The following is a 14724-nucleotide window of genomic DNA, read 5'->3' as shown; positions in this document are numbered from 1 at the left end:
GAGCTCTGACATGAAATATATGACATGTAATTAACATGAAATTTGGTAAATTTTGAAATACATAAACACTTATGAAACTATCTTGCTGATCAAAATAGTGACGGCATCTATCACTGCCAAAAGTTCTTTCATGGCCCTAAGTGATCCCTGCCTCCCTCTCCTCCTCCCGATACCTCTTCTCTCCAGGTAGCTGCTGATCTACTTCCTGTTGCTGTAGATCAGTTTCATTTTCTTGAGTTTTCCATAATTGGAATTATACAGTATGTACTCTTTTTGTCTACTTCATTCATTCAGCATAATTATTTTGAGATTCATTTATGGAGTTACATGAATCAATAGCTCATTTCTTTTCATTGCTGAATTGCATTGAATGGACATGTCACTTTAAGAAATATTTCTATTGATTTACCTTTTAATGGACATTTTCATTATTTCCAGTTTTTCATTACTACTAAGTGACTTTTCCTTTTAATATATACATGTACAAGTCTTTGTATAGATGTATGCTTCCTTTTCTCTACTCTCTGAGTAGAGTTGGCTGCATCATATAGTTGTTGTATGTATTAGTTTTGATTCTCCAGAGAAACAGAACCACTAAGGAGTTTGATGACAGATCACAATTAACCAAAGCTTTTGATTTTTCAGATTTTTAAAACATTTCTCCCAAAAGAGTCAAACTGTAAGAAAAAAGAAGTTGTCAATTATATAGTTACCTTTAAAAAATACATTTCAGGGTTTTGCTTGGGGTTAGTACGGAGTAAACCAAATAATCTACATCCATATCATGGTGTAATGAGAATTGATTTTCAAATTCATTTCAGAATGACCTCTACCTCTGCAACACTTTGCAACACTTTGCAACACTTTGCATCTTCAAATTACCTCTGCAACACTTTGAATCTTCAAATAAAAATGCTTTAAGTACAGTATACTGCAATTATTTTCTTATTGAGGCAGAAAAATAAAGTAATATATTTAAGGATGAGTGTTTCCATCTTAGATATGGGTGTCTATTTTTAGACTAGTAAGTGCTAGGAAAACAGTATTTCATTCATGATTTTCTCTACTTTTGCATTAACATTGTTTATCATGGTGAATCAAATTTGCAGAAAATATAGCAATGGTAGTAGTATATAGTAATAAAGGCTTTTGTTGTCTTTGTTTCCTCAGACAAACTAAACAACTACACTATCCAAAGAATGTTATTCAAAATGTTATTTGAAAGCTTTTCTTATTCAGAAACCTAGGCAATTTTCACTTAGGCAGTTATACACCCAGAAGACTTATAAACAGTTATATCACACAATAAATTATACAGCCCAGAATACCTGCATGGTAAATAGAAATTAAAAAAAATTAAGAATATTCATTGCTGAGATCCCTTCCAGCTCCATCCATGTTGCTACAAATGCATGAGTTTATCTTTTTGATTGCTGAGTAATATTCCATTGTGTATATATACCACATCTTCTTGATCCAGTCATCTATTTTTGGGCATTTGGGTTGTTTCCACAGCTTAACTCTTATAAATAGTGCTGCTATAAACATAGGGGTGCAGGTACCCTTTTGAATTCATGATCATGCTCAGAAAAATAAGCCAGAAAGAAAAAGAAAAATACCAGATGGGTTCATTCATAGCAGGAATTTAGAAAACCCAAATAAGGGACGAGGAAAAAGACTAATTATAATAAAGTAAAAATCAAAATCAACAAGCAACTATAAACCAGAGATTCACTGCTGGGGGAGTGGGAGGAGGGAGTAGGATCAAAGCAAGGGGGAGTGGGAATTGTAAGGGGACTATAACCAAGATGAAAATGCATACATTGTGCAAAAAATGAAAAATGATGTAAAAATATATAAAATTAAAAAATAATAAAGCAAGCAAGAAAGAATATTCATAGCTTCACTATTCTCAGTAGCTGCTATTAGATGAGTATGGGTTGGTGATTTCAGCTAGTAAGTGGCCAACTCCACTCTCCCCACTTCCATCTACATGCTTTTGACATCTGAGTACTACTCCCACCATGCCATGAACTGAACTTCCTGAATGGAGGACTACTGGGTAGGAGGAGTAAGGCAGCCTAATATGGAACTGGGAGAGAACTGAAGGCAATTCAGACAGACTAATATTGGTCTTTGCTTTTTGTGACTTTAGCACTTTGACACGGTCAGGCTCTTCAGAGACAAGGGCCACCATTATCTTAGCCTTGTTTTGGATTCAGCTTGTATAATACATATTGACTCTCTTTGTGTCTTACCTAACTCCTTGCCTGTGGTTTCTGCCAGTATGTGACTCATTCTCCTGGTACCTTTGCTTTAGAGCCTCAGCTGTCCCACTTTGGATCTGACCTGTTTGACTGGACAATTGTCCTCAAGGGATGGATGATTTTGGAGTTTGACTGAGACGCTTTTATTTGAAATCCTTCTTGCTCCTACTCTTATTCTATTTATCTATTAAAATCTTTGATCACACTAGAGTCTGATTACTTTCCTTTGTGCATGCAGGTGACACAGATTCTTAGAATAGGCAACATGTTTTTTTCCCCTTAGCACTATGGGATTCCTGGGCACTCTTGGTTTTGCCTGATATTAGTGTTGATTACCTGATCTTGCCTAAGCTTCCTGGTAACAACACCAGTCCTTAAAAATACAGAATATGGAACAACATTTTGACTGATGTACAACTCTTGGCAATATTAAATATTCAGTTTGTATAAATCACTGACACTCACAAATGTTTAAGTGCATCTTATGTGCTCCTTACGTGCTCCTATTAATGTTCCCATTGAATGTTTCTGAAAGCAGAGGTTATATTCTTATGAAAGTTGGTCTTTTAATAAGTTAACCAAATGTGAAATAAAATACTGTGATTCTACAGAATCTGGGCTCATATTCTTTTACAGTTTGTAGGCTTTTCTATTTTCACAGCAATTTTAGAGTTCAAATATATAATAAAATTATTATTACATATAATTAAATAAGTCTTAAATGTAAAGACTTAATTTAATAAAAATCATAAACTTAGATATCATTGCTTTGTTTAATGATTAGTGAATGGGGTATCATTCCATCTAGTTTCTGCAAAGGGTTGCCTAAAATGAAGGGTGTGCATAGGCAAAAAGTGGGTGGGACAAGTTATTAACAAAGGAAAAGATTATTTCAAATAAAGTCACTTTCCTCAGAGAAAGGCAAAGTGTTGTGATTTGCAAATTACCTCACTGTTGCTGATTAGGAAACTCTAAGTCGATTTGTTTAGGATTATATTTTTAGAAGAGGTTAAGACTGCTATAGTTATTAATTTTGGGTGAAGACAAGCAATGAGAACTCCATCTTGAGCCTGTTTTTCTTAGCATCTATTGTAGAGCTTATCACATGTAACTTAAATTGTGATTGCAACAATAGATGTTCAGCCAAGGGGATAAAACTTTTAAGAAGTAGAAATAACAGTTTAGGAGCCCAAAATACACTGTTCACTTGGTTGACTTAGTTCTTAATTTGACAATGACTTTAAAGAGTCGTTTTTGTTAAATGACTTTATTAAATCTCTTAATGCTATAAAGTTCCTTAGGTCACCAAAACCATTGTTGACGTTCTCCTTTCCCCCAAACCAGGTGTATTCTAACCTCTTCTCAAGAGAATTAAGGAATTTTCAAGGGAGACTATCAAGAGAGTATACGATCTTCTTTTATATTTATTTATTTATTTGTTTGTTTTTTCACCAACAAAACGGGTTTATTCAGAAACAACAACAAAAATGTAATTTGCAAAATGCATTCTTATTTATTTTTTTAAATATATTTTACATCATTTTTAATTTTTGCACAATGTATGCATTTTCATCTTGGTTATAGTTCTTTTTCCCACCACCATTGTTTTGATCCTACTTCCTTCTCTCCCCTCTGACTCCATGCTGTACCGTGTCTCTGGTTTATAGTTGCTTGTTAATTTTGATTTTTACTCTATTATAATTAGTCTTTTTCCTGGTCACTTATTTAGGTTTTCTAAATTCCTGCTATGAGTGAGCCAATTTGGTATTTTTCTTTTACTTTCTGGCTTATTTCACTGAGCATGATCCCTTCCAGCTCCATCCATGTTGTTGCAAATTGCATGAGTTTATCTTTTTTGATTGCTGAGTAATATTCCACCGTGTATATATACCACATCTTCTTGATCCAGTCATCTATTTTGGGGCATTTGGGTTGTTTCCATAGCTTAGCTATTGTAAATAGTGCTGCTATAAACATAGGGGTGCAGGTGCCCTTTGGAATTAATGTTTCTGTGTCCTTGGGTAAATACCTAGGAGTGGAATTGCTGGATCATATGGAAGCTCCATCTTTAGCAGGTTGAGGAATCTCCACACAGCTCTCCATAGTGGTTGGACCAGTTTGCACTCCCACCAGCAGTGCAGGAGAGTTCCTTTTTCTCCACACCCTTGCCAACATTTGTTGTTGCTAGTTTTTTAAATATGTGCCATTCTCACTGGTGTAACATGGTATCTCATTGTAGTTTTGATTTGCATTTCCCTGATTACAAGTGATGTTGAACATTTTTTTCAGTGATAGTGAAGGCAAAGATCAACGGCTGGGACTACATCAAATTAAAGAGCTTCTATACAGCAAAAGAGACAGTAACCAAAACAAAGAGACACCCCACCAATTGGGAGAAAATTTTTGCACACAATGCTAATGATAAAGGACTGATCACAAAAATCTACGAAGAGCTGACGAGACTCAACAAAAACAAAGTAAACAACCCAGTCAAAAAATGGGCAGGAGAGCTAAAAAGAAACTTCTCCAAAGGGGAAACTATCTTTTTTTAAAAGTGAGTACTTGGGCCTCCCCAGTGGTGCAGCGGTTGAGTGCTGGGCTGCGAAGCTGCCCACAGCCTCTGCAGCGCTGGTTGGATCCCCGGCTGCCAGCAAGGGTTCCACATGGCGCGCAGACCTCTCCTGCTGCACCTGCTGCTCCCCTCAGCAGTGTATTTCATCAGTCTGCCTGTTCTGCTCCCTGCTCTGTCTCTGGTGAATTCTCTCACCCTTCCATGCTTCTGACTGTACCCAGTGCTTGTATAAATAAATAAATAAATCTTTAAAAAAATAAAAGTGAGTACCTGGATAACTTGTGCGTTCACTGTATGGAACATAAAAATAAGAACTCTTGTAAGGAGAAGATACTTCATACAAAATTAAGAGGCTAATATCCAATATCTAAAAAGAACTAGTACAACTCAATAAATCAAAAATAACTCAATCAAAAAATGTGCAGAAGAGCTAAATAGATCATTTTTTAAAAAAGACATACAGATGGCCAACAGGCACATGGAAAAATGCTGTCATAAATTATCATCAGGGAAATACAAATCAAAATCACAATTAGATACCATCTCATACCTATGAGAATGGTCCACGTGAAAAACCCCAGAAACAACAAATCTTGGCTGGGGTGTGGAGAAAAGAAAACCTTCATACTGTTGTTGGAATATAAACTGAGATAGCCCCTTTGAAAAATGATATGGAGGTTTCGCAAAATATTAAAAATAGATATAACATGTGATTCAGCAATTGTATTTCTTGGTATTTATCCACAGACTGCGAAAACATGAATTCAAAGACATTTACGCTCTCCTATGTTGATTGCTGCACTATCTTCAATAGCCACATTATGTAAATAACCTATGTTGCCAACAACAGATGACTAGATTAAGAAGATGTGGTATATATCCATGATAGGATACTATTCAGCTATTAAACAAAGATGATCTTGCCATTTGCTGCAACATTGGTGGAACTACAGGGTATTATGTTAAGTGAAATAAGTGAGAAATGAAAGGTAATTACCAGATGATTTCACTCACATGTGGAATATAGAGAAATAAAACAAAGGAGCAGACAAACTAAGCCAAAAATAAATACCTTAGAAATATGACTGTAGAATTGAGACTGAGAGAGACAGAGAGATTTGGGCATGGGGACAAGAGAGAGGTGGGGGGCATTGTCTATGTTAAAGGGATTAGGGTGTGTTGGTGGTAGGTATACTGTGTGATATATATCTGAGGTGATATGAACCTATTTCCCTAAGTCAAAACCCATTTTAAGGAACATTGGGTACTTAGGCTCTTTTTTGCCTCCCTGCCACTAGCCTGCTGTTGCCACCTGTGACTTTTTTTCCTTCCCAGTTTTCATTACCCACGTGTGATATGTTATTGCAGAGGGTGCTTGGGAGCTGGAGCACGGGGCTCGTGCACCTGTGATTATGGACACCTGGGCCAAGAAGCTGGCGTAAAGGAGAGATTCTTGGGAGCTAGGGTGCTCATTTTCTGCCTGTGTTCCTCCCTGCTGCTGGTCTGCCTGTGTATTTGGTCCCCTGATTCAGAATTAAAGGCATACAAGATATACAAAGGATCTAAGATTCTCTGTCTGCCCAAGTCAAAAATGAACCTACCAGCCTGGCATGATTACATGACACCAATTTTACCCCCATAATAAAAAATAAGTGAAAAGGAATAACAGAATTTTCTCATGAATAACCAGACCTCTGAATCGTAGCCTTCAGAACAAACTGTAGTGGTTTATATGCTGCAACTAAAGAAGAGCTTAGCTTAGTAGATTGGTTCCTCCCACCTGCAACTACTTTTAAGCTGATTAGAGTTTTTGCTTTAATTATTACGTATAAACTGTGTTATGATTTTAATGTCCACAAAATGTGTAATTAGTCAAAAGTTAAGGTAAATTGCAGAATATTTGCAAAATAAATCTTAAAATATTACATTTCTTATTTTTTCCTAATTGTTCTGAATATGCAAAAGTATTAGACTGTTGTTGGGATAATCAGTAAAATCCATATATAATATCTCTAATATATCATGAACTTTGTACCTATGGTTGCCTCCCTATTTGATTCAGATTCAACTTTTTAAAAAATATCATTTAATTTTTGTGTAGCAGAACTGGGGGGTAGGCCAGAGGTGCAGAGGGGTGAGAGATTCACCAGAAACAGAGTGGAAGCAGAACATGCAGGTCTAATGAAATACACTGCTGAGGGGAGCAGCGGGCAATACAGGAGAGGTGCAGGGGATTGAACTCAGGCTGCACTGGTGATAGAGTGATAGCACTGAAACTTAACCCTAATGCCACCAGGGAAGCCCCAAGATTCAACTTTCTGAATATCACTTTGTTGCAATACAGGGTGAGCACTTTCAGAATGTTTGTAGAATAAGCAGAAAATAAATAAAATTCTATGTTGGAAACTTGCCAGCAGTTTTTCTTTCTGCTACAGCTCTAACAAAATTAGGCTTACAAAAGATGCACAGACTGAAATGCTTGAGTGAGTGGACTTTGGGCATCCTTCTCATCATCTTTGCCACTACTGTATCAAAAAAATCTTATTACTATTTCTGAAGAGCTCTCCTTCCAGATTTTGTGAATTGATACATAAATCCATAGTTTTAAAGGAATTAGGTTCAGAAATTATGAGGAGGTTTATATTAATTGAGATAAAACAATTGCTTTTTTACTTTCATATTAAACTATTAAAAAGGAAAGAGAACATGTATTTTGGGGAAAAGATCTCCCAATTTATGGGTAAAGAGCCATTTCAAGTTGCCTGGTGACTGTAGTTAGAAATATGCATACCAAAGTTCTGGTATAACAAGAATAAATGTTATTAAAATCCTAAGTATTCTTTTTTTAAAGATTTATTTTTTATTTATTTATACATAGAAGAACTGGGGTGCAGGCCAGAGGTGCTGAGGGGTGAGAGGATTCATCAGAGACAAATTGGGGAGCAGAACAGGAGGAGTTACTGAAATACATTGCTGAGGGGAGCAGCAGGAGAGAGGAGAGGTCTGCTGCACCATATATGGGCAGCTCCCTGGTGGGGGATTGAACTCAGGCCACAGTGGTGGTAGCACTGAGACTTAACCCCTAGGCCACCAGGGTGACCCCTAAAATCCTACATATTCTAGTAGGTAGACAATCATTAATTATACATTCCACTTTAAAAGGAAAAACAGATAATGGACAATAGGAAAAAATGTTTATAGTAGCCATTAATACTTTATACTAAAATTTTTATTTCTGTATTTAAGTACAAGGTAGGATTACATGTTGAAAATGAATGTGGAACTTACTTTGAGCAAATAAATGTGAGTGAAATGGTGTATGTCACTTTCCTCAGGAAGGAGAGCAATCATTCTCAAAGGGGTTGAGATGATATTTCATTGTGGTTTTGATTTGCATTTCACTTACAAAACATTTTTTCATGTGCCAGTAGGCCATCTATATGTCACTTTCAAGAAGTATCTATTTATATCTTTTGCCCAACTTTTTTGTTAAGTTGTGTGTGTTCTTTATATATTTTGGAATTTAACACTTGTTGAACACGTAATGTGAAAATATCTTCTCCCAGTCTGTAGGTTGTTCTCTTTTTTTCTTTTTTGTTGTAGTCCCTTTTGCAATGAAAAATCTTTTTAGTTCATTGTAGTTCCATGTTATTTTTGTTCTTCTTCCCCGTGCCAATGGAATTGTGTCCCCAAACACATCTCTGTGGTCTATATTCAGGAGTGTATCTTCTATGCTTTCTTTTATATTTTTAATGATTGCAGGTCTTATGTCTAGTTCTTTAATCCATTTTGAATTAATCTTTTGTATATAGAATTAGGTAATGATCTAGTTTTATTTTTTGAATTATCCAAGTTGTCTAACACCATTTGTTAAAGAAGCTTTCCTTTCTCTATTGTATGTTCATGACTCCTTTGACGAAGATTAAGTGTCCATATATATGTGGGTTTATGCCTGGAATCTCTATTCCATTGGTCTGCCTTTCTGTTTGGCTTCAGTACCACACTGTTGTCATTAATATTGTTGATAGTATAGTTTGAAGTCAAGAAGTGTGATACCTCTACCAATTTTCTGTGGTCATTTGGAGTCTTTCATTTTTTAAGATTTATTTTCATTTATTTATGCATACAAGAACTGGGGTATAGGCCAGAGGTGCGGGGGGTGGGGTGAGAGGATTCACCAGAGACAGAGTGGGGAGCAGAACAGGCAGATTGACTGAAATACACTGCTGAGGGGAGCAGTGGGTGAGACAAGAGAGGTCTGCTGCGCCATGTGGGTTAGCTCCCTGGTTGGGTGTCGAATTCATGCCACAGTGGCTGAGGATAGTTTCATAGTGTTGTGACTTTAACCCCTGCATCACCAGGGAGGTCCTGGAGTCTTTTGTAGTTCTGTAAAATTTTTATCATTATTTTTCTACTTCCTTGAATATTGCCATTGGAATTTTGATAGGTATTATGTTGAATTTGTAAATTACTTTAGGTAATATGGCCATTTAAAAAAATTCTTTCAATTCACGAACATGAAATGCATTTGCATTTCTTTGTGTCTTCATTTATTTCCTTTGACAATGTCTTGTAGTTTTTAGTTTTTAGCATATTGGTCCTTCACAGCTTTTGTTAAGATTACTTCAAGGTATTTATCCTTTTTGGTGTTATTGTAAATGGAATTGTTTTCTCAGTTTTTCTTTCTTCTAATTCATTGTTTGCATATTTGCATAGAAATTAAAGAGATTTTTGTATAATTATTTTGTATTCTGCCAATTTACTGTATTCATTTATTGTTTCTAAAATCTTTTTGGTAGAGGGGCCTCCCCGGTGGCGCAGCGGTTGAGTGCTGGGTTGCGAAGCTACCCGCGGCCTCTGCAGCGCCGGTTCGATCCCCGGCTGCTCCCCGGCCACAAGAGGAGGGTCCCACATGGTGCGCAGACCTCTCCTGCCGCCCGCTGCTCCCCTCAGCAGTGTACTTTGGTCCTTCTGCCTGCTCTGCTCCTAGCTCTCTCTCTGGTGAATTCTCTCACCCTCCCACGCTTCTGACTGTACCCAGTGCATGTATAAACAAAGAAACAAACAAATAAATAAATAAATAAATAAAACATGCCTCTGTAAAAAAAAAAAAAATAAATAAATAAAATCTTTTTGGTAGAGTCTTTGGATTTCCTATGTATATTATCTGAAAATAGTGATAATTTCATTATTTTTCTTCTGGTTTGGATTCCTCTTTTTTTTTTTTTTCATGCTTAAATTCTCTGGCTAGGATATCCAGTATTATTTTGAGTAGTAGTGGTGAAAATGGACATCCTGGTCTTGTTCCTAATCTTAGATATTACCATTGAGTATGATGTTTACTGTGAGTTTGTCATGCATGGTGTTTATTATGTTGAGACAAGTTTCATTTGTTCCCATTTTATTGAGAGTTTTATTTTAAATCAAAAGTGGGTGTTGAATCACATCAAATGCTTTTCAATGTCTATTGAAATGTTTGTGTATTTTGTCTTTTTGTTGATATAGTGAATGACATTGATATGTGTATGTTGATATAACCTTGCATGGAATAAATTCTATTTGATCATGGTGAATAATTATCTAAATATATTGATGGATTTGATTTGCCAAGATTTTGTTGACAATTTTGGCATCTATGTTCATCAGAAATATTGGTCTGCAGTTTTCTTTTTCTGTGGGGCTTTTTTTTTTTTTTTGGTAGATCAAGGTAAAGTTAGCTTTGCAAAATATGTTAGGGTGTTGTTCCTCTTCTTAATTTTTTAAAGAGTTTGAGGAGGATAAGTACTATATCATCTTTGAAAATTTAATAGAATTCACTAGTGAAGCCAACTGGTCCTGGGCTTTTGTTCTTAGTGAGTCTTTGATTACTGTTTTGATTTCTGTTCTTGTGATTACTTTGTTCGATCTGTCTACTTCATTTTCATTAATTCTTGGAAGTTTGTCTGATTTTAAAATTTTGTCCATTTCTTGCATATAGACATTCATAGTAATAGCTAACGATGCTTTGCATTTCTGTTTTCAAGTACATTAAAATTCTGACTTATTTAAGAAAACTTTGTTTTTGTTTTTATTTAATTTTTAATTTTTAATATTTTTTACATCATTGTTCATTTTTAAACAATATTTGCTTCCCCCCACCCCCTCAGGTGTAGTCCCTATAGAATTTCTTTCACTAATGCACCCGTGCACCATCACCTCTGTTCCTTGTGCTCCTCCCTCCCTCCCTCCCTTCCTTCCTCCCCTCTAATCCCTCCCCCTCCTCCTCCCCAGCAGTTTGTCTCTGATTTATAATTGTCTGTTTTTGCTTTGTTGTGTTTTGTACTACTATTATTTTTTTTACACTGATCTCTTATTTGGTTCCCCTATACTCCTGCTATAAGAGAAACCACCCAATATTTTTTTCCTTCTGACTTATTTCACTGAGCATAATTCCTTCTAGCTCCATCCACACTGCTGTGAATAGCATGAATTTATCTTTTTTGATCACTGAATAGTATTCCATTATGTGTAGAATACCTAAAAAGACCAATTGCAAGAAGTGAAATTGACACAGTAATCAAAACACTCCCTAAAAACAAAAGCCCAGGCCCAGACGGCTTCAGAAATGAATTCTACTAAATGTTCAGCAATGAATTAGTGCCTATCTTACACAAAATCTTTCAAAAACTTGAAAAAGAAGGAATACTACCAAATACGGTCTATGAAGCCAACATTACACTAATACCAAAGCCAAACAAAGACAACACACAAAAAGAAAATTACAGGCCAATCTCTCTAATGAACACTTATGCAAAAATCCTCCACAAAATCCTTGCCAACAGAATCCAACAATGCATCAAAGGGATAATACAACATGACCAAGTGGGATTTATCCCAAGGCCACAAGAACGATTTAACATACAAAAATCGATCAGTGTAATCCAACACATCAACAAAAAGAAAAATAAAAATCATGATCATATCAATAGTGCTGAGAAAGCATTTGACAAAGTCCAACATCCATTTATGATGAAGGCCTTTGACATTTTGGGGATAGAAGGAACATACCTTAACATGATAAAAATCATATATGACAAACCCACAGCCAATATCATTTCTGTTATCTGTTTGCAATTTCACCTCTTTCATGTCTGGTTCTTTTCATTTTTTCCCCTCTTCTTTTTTTTAGTCAACCTAGTTCAGGGCTTATTATTTATTTTTAATTATTTATTTATTTATTTATAATTTATTTATATCTTTTACATCATTGTGTAGTCCCCATAAAATTCCCACCACCAGTTCACTTGTGAACCATCACCATAGTCCCTTGTGTTCTTATTTCCCTTGTTTTGATCCCTCCTCTTTCCCCTCCCTCACAGAATATCTCTGATTTATGTTTGCTTGCTAATATTTTTAAATTATTTTCCACATCTCTTATTTGGTTTCCCTATATTTTTCCTGTAAGTGAAACCATTTAATATTTTTCTCTTTCCTTCTGGCTTCTTTCACTGAGCATGATCCCTTCTAGCTCCATCCATGTTTCTTCAAATAGCATGAGTTTATCTTTTTCGATTGCTGAATAGTATGTCATAGTGTATATATACCATATCTTCTTGATATGGGCATCTGGGTTGTTTCCCTATTTACCAATTGTAAATAGTGCTGGAATTAACATAGGGGTGCAGGTGTCCTTTTGAATTAATTTTTTTGTGTCCTTGGGTAGATCCCCAGGGGTGGAATTGCTGGGTCATATGGTAGTGCCATTTTCAGTAGTTTGAGGAATCTCCACACAGCTTTCCATAGTGGTTGGACCAGTTTGCATTCCCACCAGCAGAGTAGGAGAGTTCCTTTTCTCCACATCTTCCCCAACATTTGTTGTTGCCTGCTTACATTTTGTTTATCCTTTCAAAGAACCAGGTCTTGGTACACTGATCTTTTGTATCACCTTCTTGGTTTCTATTTCATTTTTTGTGTCAATTTTTATTATTTCCTTCCTCTCATTGATACTTGATTTCATTTGTTCTTTTTCTAGTTCCTTCCATTTTAAAGTTAGATTGTTTGAGTTTTTCTTTTATATTTTTTATAATAAATTTTATTTTTATATTCCCCATACAATTGCAACCCCCTTATTTTGACCCCAATCCCTCCCCTCCCGCCCCCTAACCCCCATAGAGTGTCCCTGGTTCATATTTTTTTGTTGATTTTGATTTTCACTTTCTTATAGTTATTCATTTTCCTGGTCCCTTATTTAAGTTTTCTAGATTCCTGCTATGAGTGAGACCATCCGGTATTTTTCATTTTCTTTCTGGCTTATTTCGCTGAGCATGATCCCTTCCAGCGCCATCCATGTTGCTGCAAATTGCATGTGTTTATGGACTTGTATTGCTGTGGGCATCCCATATGATCTGGTAGCTTGTCTCCTCATTTAAGTTGGTCTGAAGGTTATTTTTTTTTCCTTTCTCCTTTGTTTTCTTCATTGATCCTGCAGTTATTCAAAAGCATTTTGCTCATTCTCGACATATTTCCCCCCACCCCCGATTTTCTTTTGTGGTTGATTTCTAGCTTTAGAGAGTTTTGACAAGAGAAGATACTTGATATAATTTTGATTTTCATTTGATTTTTGAGATATGTTTTGTGTTTCAGCATATTACCTATCCTTGAAAAAATCCATATGCATTTGAGAAGAATGTACATTAATTTGTTTTGGGTGGAAGACTCTGTAGATATCTATTAAATCCACTTGACCCATAGCATTATTTAAGGTTGTTATTTTTCATTTTGTGTCTGATCTAGCCATGGTTATAAGTGGTGTATTGAGATATCCTACTATAATTGTTTTGCTTTCTTTGTGTTGCTTTAGTTTGTTATAAATTGTTTTATGGGCCTCCCTGGTGGCGCAGGCAGTTGAGCACAGCGCTGTGAAGATGTCTGCAGCCTCAGCAGTGGGTTTGATCCCGGCAGGCCAGGGATATGTCTGCGTGCATGACAGGAGGGCCTCTCCTATTTCACCCACTGCTCCCCTCAGCAGTGTTTTTCAGTCAGTCTACCTGTTCTGTTCTCCACTCTGTCTCTGGTGAATCCTTTCACAACCCCTGCACCTCTGGCCTATACCATGGTTCTTGTGTACATAAATAAATAAAATCTTTAAAAAATTATTTTATATATGTAAAGACAGCTATATTTGGTACACAAATATTGATGACATTTATTTTCTTGATGAATGTCCCCTGAATTATTAGATAGTGCTCATCTTTGTCCCAAATTACCTTTTATTAATGGATGTATAATTTATCAGATATGAGAAGTTCCTGATTTTTTTCTCTGTTATTGGCTTGAAATACCTTTCTCCAACTTTTCATTCAGTTTTTAGATCTGAATATCTTATAGGCTTAATACATCTGAGTCATGCATTTTTATTCAACTTGTCATTCTGTGTCTTTTAATTTGAGTTTAGAACATTCACATTTGGGATGATAATTGATAAATAAAACTTATTTACTATCATTCTTTCCTTTACTTTTTGGTTGTTCTTTTTTTTTTTTTTTTTGATGTTGTTGTTGTTGTTGTTGTTTCTTCTTCCATGTATTTCTACCAACCTTTACATTTGGAAGTTTTCCGCTAATGGGTCTTTCAGTTTCTTCATTTCTTCTCTATTCTACTTTCTTTGTTTTGTGGTTATCATCAGGGTTATATCAAATTTTCTATATCTAAAATATGACTTTTTGTGCTGGTATTGACATATCATTACTTGAATATATTGGTTCTGTCATTTTGCTCCTCCCCTTTAATATTTGTTGTGTCTTTTTTTTTTTTTTAAAGATTTATTTATTTATTTATGCAATCACTGGGTACAGTCAGATGCACGGGAGGATGAGAGAATTTACCAGAGCCAGAGCGGGGAACAGA

This window comes from Talpa europaea, assembly GCF_964194135.1.
Source record: "Talpa europaea genome assembly, chromosome: 6".
NCBI lineage: Eukaryota > Metazoa > Chordata > Mammalia > Eulipotyphla > Talpidae > Talpa > Talpa europaea.
Note: the sequence above shows the minus strand (reverse complement) of the source record.